The sequence below is a fragment of the Cebus imitator genome, unplaced genomic scaffold, assembly GCF_001604975.1.
Source record: "Cebus imitator isolate Cc_AM_T3 unplaced genomic scaffold, Cebus_imitator-1.0 Scaffold388, whole genome shotgun sequence".
NCBI classification, from domain to species: domain Eukaryota; kingdom Metazoa; phylum Chordata; class Mammalia; order Primates; family Cebidae; genus Cebus; species Cebus imitator.
The window spans coordinates 1,608,495-1,625,128 of record NW_016107703.1 but is presented as its reverse complement, the minus strand read 5'-3'; the positions used below and the strand labels follow the sequence as shown (position 1 = coordinate 1,625,128).

Genomic DNA, 16,634 nt, shown 5'->3' with positions numbered 1-16,634 from the left:
CCTTAAAGAAAAGAACTTTCAACCCAGAATTTTACAGCCAGCCAAACTAAGCTTCATAAGCGAAGGAAAAATAAAATCTTTTGTGAACAAGCAAGCACTCAGAGATTTCATCACCACCAGGCCTGCTTTACAAGAGCTTCTGAAAGAACCACTACAAATAGAAAGGAACAACCACTATCAGCCTTTCTAAAAAATACCAAAAAATAAAGAACATCAACATAATTAAGAACTCGCATCAACTAATGGGCAAAACAGCCAGCTAACATTAAATGGCAGTATCAAACTCACATATATTGTTATTAATTCTAAATTTAAATCGACTAAATCCCCCAATCCAAAGACACAGATAGGCAAAAAAAGCCAAGACCCATTGGTATGCTACATCCAGATCCATCTCACATGCAAGGATACACAAAGACTCAAAACAAAGGGATGGAGAAAGATTTACCAACCAAATGGAGAGCAAAAATAAATAAATAGAAAGCAGGAGTTGCAATTTGTGCTGATAAAATAGGCTTTAAAGCAACAAAGATCAAAAGAAGCAAAGAAGGATATTACATAATAAAAGGATCAATGTAACAACAAGAGCTAAAGATTCTAAATATATATGCACCCAATACAGGAATACCCAGATATATAAGACTTATAAAGAGACTTGGACTCCCACACAATAATAGTGGGAGACTTCAACATTAATTTTAGACAGATCAGTGAGACAGAAAGTTAACAACGATATCCAGGACTTGAACTCAGATCCGGAACAAGTAGACTTAATTAACATTTATATAACTCTCCACTTTAAATACACAAAATATACACTCTTATCAGTACCACATCACACCTATGTATAGGTTTAAATGAAATATTGGTTGGCTGCTTGTTAATTATTTTCTTCCCTCATTTTTTTTTATGTCTCTATTATTAAACACAATTACAAAAAAAAAAAAAAAAAAAAAAGACACTGTGATTACATACAGTGGGTGTTCCCTCAACCAACCTCTGCTCCAACAACTCACATAATATTGGTCAAAATGGGCTGGATGACTAAGTGAGCGCAGGTGGGCAAGGGGCTGCTCCTTGCTTGTTGTGGATTTCATCAGTTGAGATGTGGCCAACCAGGAGACACTTAGGTTTGCTCCAAACCTGCTTACAACACCTGTGATCCTTACTAGTGTCAGAGGCATTTGAAACAGAGCAACTCCATCTTGAATAGGGGCTGGGTGAAATGAGGCTGAGACCTCCGGGCTACATCCCAGGAAGTTAAGTGTTCTTAGTCACTGCATGAGATAAAAGGTCAGCACAAGATATAGGTCACAAATACCCTGCTGATAAAACAGAATATGGTAAAGAAGCTGGCTGAAACCAAGATGGCAATGAAGGTGACCTCTGGTCATCCTCACTCCTCATTATACACTAATTACATGCACTAGCATGTTGAGACCCTCCCACCAGTGTGATGACAGTTTACAAATGCCATGGCAATGTCAAGAAGTTACCCTATAGGGTCTAAAAAGGGGAGGAACCCTCAGTTATGGGAATTGCCCACCCCGTTCCCAGAAAACTCATGAATAATCCACCCCTTGTTTAGCATATCGTCAAGAAATAACTATAAGTGTAATCAGTCGAGCAGCCCACACACTGCTTTTCCCATGGAATAGCCATTCTTTTTTTCCCTTACTTTCTTAATAAACTTGCCTTCATTTTATGGACTCCCTCAAATTCTTTCTCGTACAAGGTTTAAGAACCTCTCTTGGGGTCTGGATCAGGAGGACCCTTTCCAGTAACACTATGGAACTTAATTAAACATTCTGTAACCTATTATACATAGGTGCAAAATGAAAGAGAGTTGGGTTTTTTTTTTTTTCCCAGGAAGAGTGTTAGAAAAAATTTGTTTCTAAATAAACCTAGATAAATGATTCAGGAAATCAAGATCAAGGCAAGTTGAAGCTGCTTTAAAAATTGATTTTGAATTAGGTATAGACAAGATGACTCTTAAAAATGAAAAATAATTGGTGAACGTTTGGAGAAATTCTGGTCTTAGATTGTTTTAAAAAAATATGAACACTTTTTGGTCCACTTTAAAAAATATGAAATTGGGTAGCCAGAAGAAGAATTAAGACTGGGGTTTATATTAAAAAAGAAGAAATCCAATCAGCAGATCAATTAAATACAAGCTTGGCTGGGCACGGTGGCTCACACCTGTAATCCCAGCACTTTGCAAGGCTGAGGTGGGCAGATCACCTGAGATCAGGAGTTCAAGACCAGCCTGACCAACATGGAGAAACCCCATCTCTACTAAAAACACAAAATTAGCTGGGCCTGGTGGCACATGCCTATAATCCCAGCTATTTGGGAGGCTGAGGCAGGAGAATCGCTTGAACCCAGGAGGTGGAGGTAGAGGTTGCGGTGAGCTGAGATTGTGCCTCCCGCCTGGTCAACAAGAGAGAAACTCCATCACACACATAAAAAATATATACAAGCTTGTCCCTATACGGAAATATCCAGATTCATGAATGGAGCCAGAAGTGGCCAGACAGTGATGACGGCCAGAGGGAGGGTTGGAGGCCTGGGATTGGGATGTGGGCTAGGAAGGGGTGGGAGGGCTTCTCTGGAGTCACAGAAGCCTCATGCATCTTGACTGGGACCATGGCTGCATGGCTTACATTGGTCCCAACTCATCCACATGTATGGCTGATAACTGAACATTTCATTGAATTGGACTAAAAGGCAGGACCTCAGGCAAAATTCATGTAAGAAGGGAGTTTGGGTGAAGCTTGGGGATTGCCACCAGAAGTATAGATTCAAGTTGCCCTGAATACATCTATTAGTAGCAATTATAGGTGGGTTTTTCAAGGGAAAAGAAGAGGCGGTTCCAAGTTGTTTACCAAGAAGTTATGTTAAAATAGCATGATCTATTTGTTGGCTCTACATTGTTAAGCCACAGGGTATGAGTTGTAGTATCTGCTGCTGCACTATTAGGTTAACTTGAGGCTGCAGAAAGCAGTTTGCAGACATGAATACACAGCTCCAAGGAGGGGAGAGGGAGATGACTGCCATCTCATTTCATACCTCTCTGGGCCTGACCATTTGAAAGGACTTGCATTCCTCAGCAAAAAGTTCTTTTCTTTTCTTAATTGTATGAAAATTATACCTCAGTAAGTTTATTACAAAAATTAATGAATAGATATGCATAAGTTTACAAGTTAAAAACATGTAAATATGTTCACTCCCTTTTTTAACCTATTTTCATCAGTTTTAAAAATAAGAAATCACAACGGAAAAGTGTTTCTTCCTTTTGTTACTTTCATAATGAAATAAGAAATGTATTTTAAATAACATTTAAATTTAATTTTTTCATTATCATCTGGGAAGCCCCAGCTCTGTATGAAAGGAAAACAATGTCCACTTTAAAAACTTGCTGATGGAAAAACCAAACTCCATAAAATTCTTTTTTTATTTTGTTTTTTGTTGTTTTGAGATGGAGTCTCACTCTGTCTCCTAGGCTGGAGTACAGTGGTGCGATCTTGACTTACTGCAACCTCCACCTCCTGGGTTCTAGCGATTCTCCTCAGCCACCTTAGTAGCTGAGATTACAGGCATATGCCACCATGCCTGGCTAATTTTTGTATTTTTAATAAAGAGGGAGTTTCACCATGTTGGCCACGCTGGTCTCAAACTCCTGACCTTAGGTGATCTGCCCACCTCGGCCTCCCAAAGTGCTGGAATTACAGGCGTGAGCCACCCTGCCCGGCCTTCCATAAAATATTTTAAAGAGGTTATTTCTGAGCCAATAGGAGTGACCATGACCTGGGGAGACAGGGTCCAAGGAGGCCTGAGAAAGGGCCTGAGGTTGGGTCGCAGTTTGGTTTTCATATTTCAGGGAGGCAGGAATTTACAGGCAAAGACATACAGCAATGCGTGGAAGGTGGGCATTGGTTAGGCCTGAAAACGCGGGACATCTCAAAGAGGGGGACTTAGAGGACATAGGTGGATTCAGAGATTCTTTAATTTGCATTTGGTTGGAGGAGGAAGGTTCTATCTAAAACTTCAATGCTGTGTAGAAAGATTGATGACCTGCAGGTGTGACTTAACCCTTGCCTGGCATGGGTCCTGGTTATAATTTGGTATCTTATTGCCACAAAGAGTCCGTTCTGGCCGTCTTAAGATCTCTATGAACTTTAATGCTGGTCTGTGGTTCCATCTAAACTGCAAAAGGGCAGTGATATAATGAAGCCTGGCTGACCTCCCTTCCCATCAAAGCTGGGAATTCGGCCTTTCAGGTTTCTCTGGGGCCCCTTTCAGTCGTTTAGGGGGCTTAGGATTTTATGTTTAGCTTACAAACTTTTCCTATTGGAAATTCAGCTGGAGTTGAGGTCACAAATCTTGTGGGGCATTCCCTAACATGCAGAAAATGTCCCGCCCTTTAGAATTCTAACAGGGCAGAGAAAGTGGAGGTGAGAAGCCCACCCTCTCCAACTCCTGCTCTTACCCGGGCCCCAGGACCCCAGAGGAGTGGCCTGCCTCGGCCCTGGGGAAAGGACCCAGCCTGTGCTCCATGGAAGGGTGGGTTACTCCGGGCAGGCTACCCCTGTTGGCAAGGCGATGACTCAATTTCAGCCCTGTACCTGTGGCCTCTGGCTGCAGCTAGTCTGCAGGGTTTCTCTCTGTTCCCCTCCTCTCAATCTTTTTCCCATGTGGGGCTCCCAGGCCTCCCAGTGGGGAGGGGAGGCCAAATTTCCTTTCATTCAATAAAGCCTTCTGATGGGTGATTGCAGCTTTCTCTCACTGACGACGACAAAGGAAGAGCCGGGGCAGGCTTCAGGCAGCCAGAGACACCACTGTGCTTCTGCAGGTTTCCCTGGGGCACCTTCAAGTTCCAGTGTGAGTGCCATTGAGATTCTGGGAGTCCAGCGCATGCACTGGAGATAGCCACTGCCTCCCCTCCAGCCCCAGCCAAGGTGCACAGGGCGAAGCCTGTCTGGGTGAAGGCAGAAAACCTTTCACAAGCCCTAGCACTATGGCTGACAGCCCTGTCCCCATTCCCCCATGCATCTTGACCTTGGGCTGTGCGGGTCTCCTCCACAGGTGCCCCTGCACCTCATCATGCACACCTAGCTGTCTCCTAGAGAAAGGCTGAACCCCGCCACCAGCCCCGTGCAGCTTGCTGAGGCCTCCTGGGCTGCTCAGGAGTGGCTGGACTCTTCCCATGCTCCCTCTTTGAGTGCTGAGCATGGGAGGCAGGCGGGGGTGCCAAGGTTGGAGCCTTTCAGAAGCCCCGATTGTGTGGTTTTCAAGTCAACTCTGATTTCCATGTCACTGGTGATTACTTTGTTTTAAAAGGTAACCTCCTGTTTTGGAGATGTGAACAAAAAATGTAACCCTGAATCCCCCCGCCACTGAATGAATGGGCCCCTTCTTGGTCAAGGGAAATCCAGAGAAACCTGAAAAGCTGAGTTCCAGGCCCTGACAGGAAGGGAGGTCAGACATTCCTTGTCATATTCCCTCCTTTTCAGAGTTCAGACACAACTGACCAGCATTAACGTTAAAACAGAGATCTTAGGACTGACAAAGCAGACTCTTGGCAATAGGATGCTAAATTATGACAGGATCTGAGGTCACACAAGGCAGGGTGAGTCCCACCCGCTGGCTGTGCAGGATTAAGGCTACACCTGTAAGCTACGGATACTGCTGCACGGCACCCTTATCTTAACTTAAATGTTCCAAGTGTTAGAGCCTTGCTCCTCTCACCAACAGCACATCAAAGAATCTCCGGATCCACCTATATCCTGTAAGCCCCCTTGAAGATGGCCCACCTCCAAAGGCCAGACCAACAGCGACCTGCCACGCACTGCTGTATATCTTCGCCTGTAACTCCCACCTCTCTCGGATGTTAAAACCAAACTACAATCCGATCTCCTCAGGCGCACTTTCTCAGATTCACTGGGACTGTGTCTCTCTGGCTGTGTCACTCATTGGCTCAGAAGAAACCTCTTTAAAATATTTTACAGAGTTTGGTTTTTCCATCAACAGAAAGAAGACTTAGAATATGCAGGCAAGACTTGATATATTTCATGTGGTGGACAGAATGCTGGTCACAGATGCACTCACTGCAAGTCTGCAGGGCTGAGGAAGAAGCTGGCGCCTGACACTGACTGTGACCTGACCCCAAAGGGCCACCTGGCCAGCACAGGCTGGTTATTAAGGGCATCACTCCCTCCCCCACCCAAAGCCAAAGGGGTGTGTTTAGGACTGGGGTGCATTTGTCTCAGTATTCATCAGCCTGGAAATCAAAATGTGTTTCTGTCAGGGGTGAGCCTTGCCCACTGGAAGTGGGTTTCCGAAGTTTGCCATGGGAAGCATGAGCTTGCGTCTGTGCTCACATCAGCACCAGCCGTGATCAGTCACTGAGGTCTGTGCTGGGTGTGGAAGATGAGATTGGTGCCACACGTTCCTCCATCCGGACGAGGAGTTGGTCTGCGATTAGCAGAGACCACCCTATCAAGAGCCAAGGGCACTGTGTTTGCTCATGCAGCAGGGCTCTGATACAGTTCTGGGGCAGATGCCAGCCAGGCAGAGCAAACAAGCTCCACTGCTTCCTGCCTGGGGTCAGAGTCCACAGAATGGGGCCTGGTCCCTGGAGACTCTGATCCCTGGGCAGGGTAAGGGGAGGGAATGATGGACAGGAACAATGCAGACAGCAGGCCAGGGAAGGGGCCAAGTCAGGGCCTAGGTAGCCACAGGTGCCGTGTATGAAACATTAAAAAGGGTGAAAACCAATTATGTATACCGAGTACTTAATATTTCTGTTTTAGCGCCCATTACTGGTTTAGGGATGGACATTCCGGGAGGTCTGGCACAAAGCAAAGACACTATAGATTTTGGCAATTCCATTTGTTCCAGATTATGCATTTTCTTAGGACCTACGGTCCCAGAATTTAAAATGAATGCTGTAAAGTTAGAAGCCAAAACAAAATGCAGACAGACTGTACCCAGCACTTCCTGACTCTGCAATACGGGCCTAATTCAAATAGTCATCTCCATGGTCTGCCAAAACCCTCCCACTGGAGCAAGCCCTGTGGTCCAGCGCTCAGCACCATTCATGCCTACATTCAGGGACTAGGAAGGAAACATTTAAAGGAATTGAGGTTGAAATAAAAAGAAACCGGGTATATTTCACATCCACTAGCAATATGCCTTTAAAAAGAGAGGCTGGCAACAGCAATTGGGAAGGACACAGAGTGACTGGAACTCTCATTCATTCCTGCTGGGAGTGCAAAATGGCACAGCCACTCTGCCGACAGTGCCCAGCAGCCGCGCTCCTAGGTATTTACCCAAGAGAAATGAAAATCATGTCTGCAAAAGACTCGTAAAGAATGTTTATCAGCCTTATTCATAATATCTCCAAACCCGAATGACCTGAAATGTCCACCAACTGGAGGATGGACAAGAACTCGTGGCACTTCATAGGACGGGCTCCTTCTCAGCAGGTGAAAGCACACATGTGTGGATGGAATGCCAGACATGTGACACATGTGACACATGTGACATACCATGTGCAGGGATGCACCCATTTTGCAGAAGGGGGAGACCAGCCACTAAGCTGTAGGGTGGGGGCCTACCTTGTCCCCTTCCCCTGGCGGGGACTGCTTCAATGACAAATCCTCAGGACTGGGTGGGTCCTTGGAGCAGCGGGCCTGGGTGAGCCTTAGTGGAATCCTCTATGGCCTGTCAAGGGGTCTCTGCCCTCATTGCACCCAAAGAGATCAGGAGACCACACTGGGGCAAGTTTTCCAGAATTCTCTAGTAGAGGACTTCAGATCAGAAGGAAATTGCTGAGTCCATCCTCAGCCTGGCAGTCTCATGGTACTGAGGAGGCCACGGGCCCAGGGAGGGCCTCATTAGTGGGCCCCATGCTACAGGCTCCTGGCGACCTGCATCCCACTGCCTGGTCTGGTTTCTTTTCCCAGACTCTTCAAGGTCCCCGTTGTCTGCAGAAGGTCCTAACCCTGCCAGGGGAAACCCCCCAAATCCAAAGGCAAAGGAACAGCCAGGAGAGGGAACCTACTGTGCACGCTGCAGAAAGGCCCACCGTTATCCTCTCTTCATGAGATGCCTGACCACAGCTAAGTCACCTGAAATCTCCCCAAAGCACTCCAAGCTCACATGAGGGTGCTTCTCCCCGTATTTCGGTATCAACATATTTCCCCTACTCCACCTCAGTCCTGTGGCTTGTCTGTGAACTTTGCTGAGCGAATCTTCTCCTGAAGCCTGTGGAGGAGCCAGGAACACTGTCGGACACTGTGATCACGCCACGCAGCCCCGGCCACCCAGGCAGGCCCTGCGAGCCGGAGGCCTGAGGGGAAAATCAGTGCCCCTGAGACACTCCTGCGGGTCAGAGACACCATGAGTGCTGCAACCAGGCCACACAGACTCTGTGGCCTGCGGAGGGGAGGCTTCAATCTTCACCCAAAGCACTCACTCAGTGGGACTCGCCCTGGACTGGCCTGACCCAGCACAAAACTATTGTGTCAGAGAAATGCAGAAAATCAAAAGAAACCTAGAATGAACGAAAACTGAAATGGAGAAAAAATGGAAATATTAACTACTTGGTATATACAATTGGTTTTCGCCCTTTTTAATGTTTCATACATGGCACCAGCTGTTACCCAGGCTCCTGCTCGGCCCCCTCCCTGGCCTGCTCTCTGCGTTGCTCCCGCTTGTCATTCCTTCCACTTATCCTGTGTTTCCTCCAAAGCTCTAGCTAATGCCTGAAACGACAGCATGGATTTGCTTCTTTGTTGGGCTGTCCCTCATACATATGAGCTGCAAGAGGGCAGGGTTGAAGCCTGTCTTGTCACAGGGCCCCCAGTGGAGCTGTACATGTCGTGCCCTCCCGAGAGGAGCACTTTGCTCACCAACTGCCTGGAGGGGCAAGTTTTCCACCACATTCACCCAGGGGAGGCCTTTTTCCATTCTGTGCAGAGGTTCTGCATGAGCTGGAGGTGGTCACAGGCCAGTCACACAGATGGTAGCTCATGGCTGGTGCTCATCCCTCCACATTCAGGAGAGACCGACTGCCTGAGAGGCATTCTGGCATACACACCACGGCTGTACCTGGCCTCAAGTGGCTCGTCATACTTCAGGGGATACAAAATGGATACACAGATAACTCTAATACAAAATAAAGTCTAAGGGCAGGAATGTGGGAATATTGTCATATTTGTTTCTAGAGTTCTTTTAGAAAAGCTCATATTGAGGGATCTGGATGAAGGGTCATCATTACATTCTTGATAGACCCATTTGGGGAGCAAAGTGGAGTCCTTTCGTAACACTGGTTTGGATAAGGGAATGTGAATTTATCTTAAAGAATAAGCAACAGTTCTAATTTTCATTCCACTTAGGTACAGAAAAAGGATGGAGGTAGAAAGTCCTCTCTCCCAAACACTATGATTTACACCACAGAGTTTTGCAACTCTCATACAAGAGTGATTTCACGATGATCTCAGTAATGGTTCAGAGAATCAGCCACGGATTTCATTGAGGCATGGTGATAAAAAGATCAAAGTGGTCTGCTCTGAGCAAAGTCACAGAGAGTTCCCTTGCCCAGGGCTATTCTCACTTCTGGGGATAGCTCCTTCCCTATATGGTTCCCATGTCACTGCACTTTCCTGCCTTGTTTCTGGCTGAAGCTATTATTTTTTAATTCCCTAGGAAATATGCAGAGCTGACATCCCAAAGAAGCTAGAAAAATTGATGAGCAGGAAATAGATCAAATCCTTTCCATCATGCAAGGCCATTCACGAGGAAAGAAGCCAAGAACATGGGGTAATTTTTTCGAGATTTGACGATGTTTGCCAAGTAAATAAATCTGCCATTTAACACTACAATAAAAACTGTCATCCACAGGATATTAGTGACGACTTGAGGTTTGGGGACTATAAAGACAGAGTAAGATAAACATTCTTCTTAACTATACAAAAAAGAAACGGAACTGCAAGACAGCCCTTCTTACTTTTCTCCATCTTCAATGGTGAGGAAGAATTTTTAAAAAGTTGCTTTTAAAGTATAGTCATTAAAATCAAATTCTATTATTACACAAAATATTTATGTGAAACTGGCCACAAAAGAATGACAAAGAACACTACTGATTTGTCCATTCTGGGCAATAAGAATGAAAGTTATTATCTTACTCTTGTTAAAAGAAAACTTCAGCTGAATTAAAAGTAAAGGAGTTTAACTGAGCAATGAACGATTTGCAAATCGGGTAGCCCCTAGAATCACAGCAGATTTAGAGAGACTCCAGCACAGCCACTAGGTGGAAGACTTATAGACAAAAAAGGTCAGTGAGGTACAGAAATCAGAAGTGAGGTACAGAAACATCTCAATCAGTAACAGGTTGCCATTTGCCTTATTTAAACACAGTTTGAACACTCAGCAGTGTATAAGCGATTAAAGTATGGCTACTGAGATTGGCCAAGACTCAGCTATTATCACAGGTGCATACTTCTAATTTAGGCTTTCAATCTTGTCTACCTATTAAGTTCGGTTGCAGTTTGTCTACAAGGACTCGAATATAGAAGTACGGAGTCCTTCTCAGGCCATATTTAGTTTAACAATTCCCCCGTTTTGGTCATTTTCTCAGTTTTGAGAGATTGACCAAAACTTGAGTTATTGATATCACTATCACCATTGGTCCTGAAACCCACTAGGGAACAGTAGAACAGTGAGTTTTGCAAAGGTAGGAACAAGGACTGAGTTGAGGGTACCACGTTATGCTGGAAAGTCCTGTTTGCAAAAGAAAAACAAAACTCGGTCTGTTCTAGGACCCATGTGTTTCCCTAAAATCTTAATTCGATTATGTCACATTTAGCACAAATGATGACACTTTGGTTTGGTTTGCTCTGTTGGGGCCTAGTGATCAGTCCAAAACAACAGCCTCCCATAATTTTGTTTTAAAAATTCCCCCTTTTTGGTCAGATTCTCATGTAGGCAAGAGTGTGATGAAAGCTTGGGGCATTGGCGCCACTCTCTGTTACCATCATTTTGGGTTTCCAGTCTCAGCATGTTACAGTGTCCTCAGAGTCACACATTTCTTTCAGTGTTTATCATTCCAATTGAAGAGAGCTCATTTGACATTCTAAAGATGGCTACAGGCAAACCCTTAAAACCTTTGACAGAATACAGTGCACCAGGGAGGCTATTATCATGACTACTGGGAGGGCAACACCAAGAGTTTGGAGTATGCTCCTTACCCAGGGTCCCCATAAACGAAACCACCTGAAATCAAATGAATGGAAGAATTAGCTAGATAGAGTCTACTCACTTAACTAAGTGGTCTTTTCATTAGTTCCCTACAACTGAGTCTCTTTAATACCTGATGTTTTCTCCATAGGTCTGAAGTGCCAGTAGCTGCACAGATACTTTCCTGTTTAGCCAATTCTATCATTTAACATAACTTTCACAAAAGAATTTAAAGTCTGTGGTATAGTCCTCATGGCAGAATCTGCTATAGAGCCTATCAAGAGGGATACATTTCTAATCATTGCCCTTTTTATTCCAAATCACGGAAAAAAGACCTAACAAATTATGCCCTTCTAGAAGAGGAAAGGCTCCTGGCAATGTTCTCTGTAACCCATGATGTGGGTTAAGAGGAGTGAACCAATGTTCTGTTTCTGAGTGATTATGAGGCAACATTATGTACCATTAAAGTTTCTCACCTATGATACATTGGGCCTTCATCTTTTATCTATCAGGTTACAAGATTATCCATGTATAAAGCTGGCTGCAAAATCCTTCACAAATAAAAGTATACCCCATAAGTGCACACAACAGACCTCCTTCTCACTTCTATTGTTCATAGAGGCATAAGCAAGGGAAAAAAATTCAAAGATAAGAGTCTCATGATAGTAGAGAAGTTTTAATCCAAGATCTTCAGAAAAATCTGTTGACATCAAAGATGTCATCTTCTTCTGGGGAGAAACTTCCCTGGTTAGCTTTACCTTAGGGTTTCAATGAATGTACCATTCCAAGAGTGTGGAGTGACCCTCCTCAGGTGTGAGATTATGACCACAAGGTTCAAGATCCTGATGTTTTATTGCAGTGTGGATGGCAAGGGAAGTTTTCCTCTGATGTTCTCAAAGATTCCATCTTTGGGTTCTAAACTGTGAACGGATTGATTGTCCTCAGTGAACAATAAAAAGCTCTTCACTTGGTGAAAATACAATGAAGCATAATAATCTACTGTTATAACACTAGTCCTCCTGCATGGCAAGGCTTTCATACAACCAGAAAACATACACTGAAAATGAAAACTGAATGAAATCCCTTTATAAATGTTTAAATGGCCCCTCAGGTAGCCAAACGTACGTGATGCTTTGACGGTTTGACAAACTAAACATTGGTTATAAACTATTTTAACAATTTATTAATCACCACACCAATATATTTAATTTGGATCATTTTGTCTTTTCCAGATGAGTCATGGAATGCACAACTTTTAATAACAAAAGCTTTAAGATTCAGGAAGGACAAGGCAGCTGTCCTGGTTCTCCATGAATCCATGCTTAACACTGGACTTACGTCCTCTTGGGTACCAATTGCTTCTCCAAATTCGGTGCATAGCATGGATAACTGATGGGTTACCACAGGTAATTTGACTTAGACCATGGAGTTCACTCAAATTGAGTACCTAAGCAATTTCAGTATTGGCTGATTTAGAATGCAAACCTGCTGAAGTATTTCCTTGGTATTTAATTAATTTTTGTTCTATTTGGGTTAGCAATTTTATAAGCCAGTCTTTTCATTAAAGTTTCAGCAATTCTTACCCAGTCCAAATGATGTGATTTTAAAGTTATTAGAAACCTGCATTCAACAGTGCTTTTCAGCATCCTTGCCATCCTTTCATGAACCTCCTAAAAGACACCATGCTCTACGATTTTGTGTGCTTGTGAAGTTTTCAGAAACTACATCAGCCTGAAGCAATTAACTGAGGAAATGACTCTGAGTACTCACAAAGACACAATTGACAAGGATATTTAGTTACAATAACAACATAATAACCGTAATTATGAGTGGTAGCATATACTCAAATTAGAATTTTAGAAATCCCATACAACTTTGGAACATATATCAGTCACTAAAATATAACCTGAAGAAGGTTCAACTTTATTTTGACACCATTCTGTATTGAAAAGTCCAAAATGTTTCTTAAAAAGTAACTATAAAAACATTGGAGTAATTAAAGGACACTTCCTGTGCAGGGGATGGAAAAATCTCAATTAAAAAGCAGCACAGAAGTGCCTGCCCAGGCGGGAGGATATGGCCAGGCCCGTAGGCGACGCGGCGGCACCAGTTGAAGGAGGCCAGCAGGCCAAGCCCATGAAACTCGAGGAGGGCTGGGCTGCCCATCAGACCCCAGCGGCCATTGCCCTACCTGCGTCTGCACCTCCGGGGAGGCCTTCTCCACACTGCACCTGCGCCAAGTCCGGCCTCCTTCACACCGCGCCTGCGCCAAGTCGGGGGCGGGGGGGGGCGTGTCCTCCACATTGTGGAGGCTGCGCCGTGGCTTCCTCCGCACAAGGCCTGTGCCGAATACAGCCCGCCTCCACACAACGCCTGCGCAGCAGCCCCCTCACCTCATCTGCTCTGTGCACAGGCGAGTCTGGCTGATCGACTCCGTGTTCCTGTAGGCTCACAGAGGCCGCCTCGCGGTCCTCCCCCATTATCTTCCTCACCCCTTCAGCTGTTTCCGGCTCTTCACTCTGCGCTTGCGCAGGAGTCGCTCTCTCGCCCCTCCTCTCTGCGCCTGCACGGAGGCCACCTCCTCCCTAGGCCGTGCGTTCCCTTTGCGTCGTCTTGGGCGCGCGCGCCGACCCTTTCCGTTTACGCATGCGCAGCAGTCGCCCTGCGCGGGTGCGGGGTGAGTCCCTGTGACTTGAAGTGTAAAGGCGTGGGCGCCACCCACGCAGGCATAAGTGCTGCTAGTCGTTTTATTTATAGCGTTAGATTTTCCTCTTTAACAAGGAAGTTAAAAAAACAAAGTTGTGAAATAAATATTAACAGTCCTTATATGTACTCGGAACGTTCGTCCTTTAGGTTTTCTCCGGGCTGGTTTTGGTTCTAGAGCCCTGGGCACCCACGCCCCCCTGCCTGGCCTCGGCGGGGACGCGGGACTGGAGGCCCGGACCGACCCTGACCGGTCCCCACTGGTAGTGGCGGGCGGTGACCGGTCCTGACCAGCCCTGACCGTCATGGCAGCGACCAGGCTGGACTCGGCTGTGGGGGGGAGGGGGGAGAGGGGAGCAGGGCGGGGTGACGCCCAGAGATCATCCTGGCCCTGGTGGCTGTGGAGGGGAGGAGAGGGGCGGGGTGGTTGCCTTGCAGTGGCCATTGTTCCAAAGGAAGCTGGGTGAGTGCGAGCTTGGTCCCCTTTGCTTCTCCCTGGGACCTCGGGCTCCACAGGGCGCCTCCGAGGCCCACGTGCACACTAGGTGACCCACAGTCCAGACCCAGGCAGGGCACAAGCCAGGGAAGGAGAGGCCAGATATTGGCCTGGGGGTGCTAAGTGAACCCCCAAGGTCGCCGAGACCGCCGGCAACAGCAAAAGGAGCTCTACAGTCTGAAGCGAGGGCCCGGAGTCCTCCCCAGGCGTGGATGGCAGAGAAGCCCCTGTTCAGGCCCTGCTCACTTGCAAAGTGCTCCGGAGCTGCGGTGCTTCCACCAGCAATCCTGGCTGGTGACATTCACGCCTGTTCCCCGCTGGGTTTCTTGAGGTCTGAGGACTGGGGCTGAGGATTCTTGGGCACTGGGGTTGGGGGACAGGGAATGTCCTTTCCCAGTCTGTGCTTGTTAAAGAGGGCAAAGGTGTCTTTATTCAAAGGGAGGGGGCTGCTAAAGCAAGGTGTGGGGTTAGGGGAGGCAGGTCCAGCTTGACTCCAAAAAGAAAAATGGGAATTGACAGCCAAGGAGTAGGGTCGGGGGTGGATATTACTAAGATGAAGGGTCAGGGGCAAGGCAGATTCTGGCTGCATAGACTTGACAGGATTTTTGCTGAGGGCAAGCAGCGTGGTCAGACACCAAGGGTGGGAGTTGAGGACTTTGGTCGGGATTTTCACTAAACCGACTCAGCAGGATTCTTGCTAAATTGGCCTAAACCTGCCAAGGTCAGGGACTGGTCACAGGGAGGGCTCAGAAGAACCTGACTCGAGTGTGGTCAAAGGAGAGGGTCTTTATCATATTTTAAGAGGCAAGAGTGAAATATTAGTGAGAAACAGTGAAGGGATCACGCCCAGGCCAGCAGTCCCTAGTTTGAGATGAGGACAGGCTGGGTCCAGGAGGGACTGCAGGAATATTGGGCATCTGGGACTGCAGAAAGTGGGAGGCCAGCACCAGAGCCCCCGCCCCCAGGCAGACGTCAGTGTGTCCTGCCCTGTGGGCGTGGCAAGGCCAGACCAAGCTGGATGTAAACCAATCCCAGAATCTGGCCTAGAATTTGGATTGCAATTTTGTTTTAGATGATGTTGCTGTTTGATTTCTCTCCTTCTCTCTGCCCTGCGCTACCCCCAGCCCAAGACTGAGTCTTGCTTTGTCGCCCAGGCTGAAGTGCAGTGGCACCATCTCGGCTCACTGCAACCTCCACCTCCCAGGTTCAAGTGATTCTCCTGCCTCAGCCTCCCGAATAACTGAAATTACAGGTGCACACCACCACACCCAGCTAAATTTTGTATTTTTAGTAGAGACGGGGTTTCACCATGTTGGCCAGGCTAGTCTCAAACTCCTGACCTCATGATCCACCTGCCTTGGCCTCCCAAACTGCTGGGATTACAGGCCTGAGCCACCTCGTCTGGCCTCTACAGTGTGGCCATTGTGGCTACATCCGTCCTGGCTAACAGAGATTTTAGTGCACTCAGATTCTATTGACTAATAAGAATTAATTATAATTCTGGGGTATATAACAATGTCGTTACGCAGTTTTCATTGTTGCAAATGGAGAATTAAATCACGTGCATGTGACACTAATGTGACCTGTTCATGCTTTGTCAGTTAAATGGAGTAAAGTAACATAGCCCTGGGCAGGAAGACCTCTGGGACACTTTCCCCACTTCTGTCCAGGAGCCGCTTACTCAATTCTGGGGAGCGTAAAGGCTCTCAGCGGTCAACGGGAGTAACAACAGACAGGAACGAGACACCTTCCAGAGCCCTTCCGTGCTGCTCTTTCATGATCTGTCAGCCATGGCATCCACCCTAGGTGGCGGGGTTCTGAGTTCTCCATCTCAGAACATCTTTCAACCTGGTTTGTCTGAATCAGTATCATTATTGATCATTGAGACAGGGCCTCAATCCATCACCAAGGCTGGAGTGCAGTGGTGTGATCATGGCTCTCTTGACCTCCCAGGCTTAGGCGATCCTCCCACTGCAGCCTTCTGCCTGACTGATTTTTTTGTATTTTTTGTAGAGATTGCATCTCACGATGTTGTCCAGGTTCGTCTCAAACTGCTGTCTTGGCCTCCCAAAGTGCTGGGATTACAGGCGTGAGCCACCAAGCTCAGCAATCTGAATTATTTATGCAGAACTTTTTTCTCTAGCTGGAAGACCTGTTTATATGCATGTTTTTTGGGTGCAACTCTTCTCCATTG

The 16,634-nt window shown here is 46.4% G+C and overlaps 1 long non-coding RNA gene across 3 annotated transcripts in view; it reads right to left on the bottom strand.

Moving 5' to 3' along the window:
* The window catches only part of LOC108289015, a 23,274-nt gene extending 9,496 nt beyond the window's left edge, over window positions 1–13,778 (bottom strand). For 2 of the 3 annotated variants that reach the window (XR_001818950.2, XR_005196812.1), the window contains exon 1: window positions 12,000–13,778. This is a non-coding gene — a long non-coding RNA (uncharacterized LOC108289015). The remainder of the gene's footprint in view (window positions 1–11,999) is intronic. The other variant, XR_001818951.2, reaches the window with a different exon arrangement.
* Between the last annotated feature and the right edge of the window lie 2,856 nt (window positions 13,779–16,634).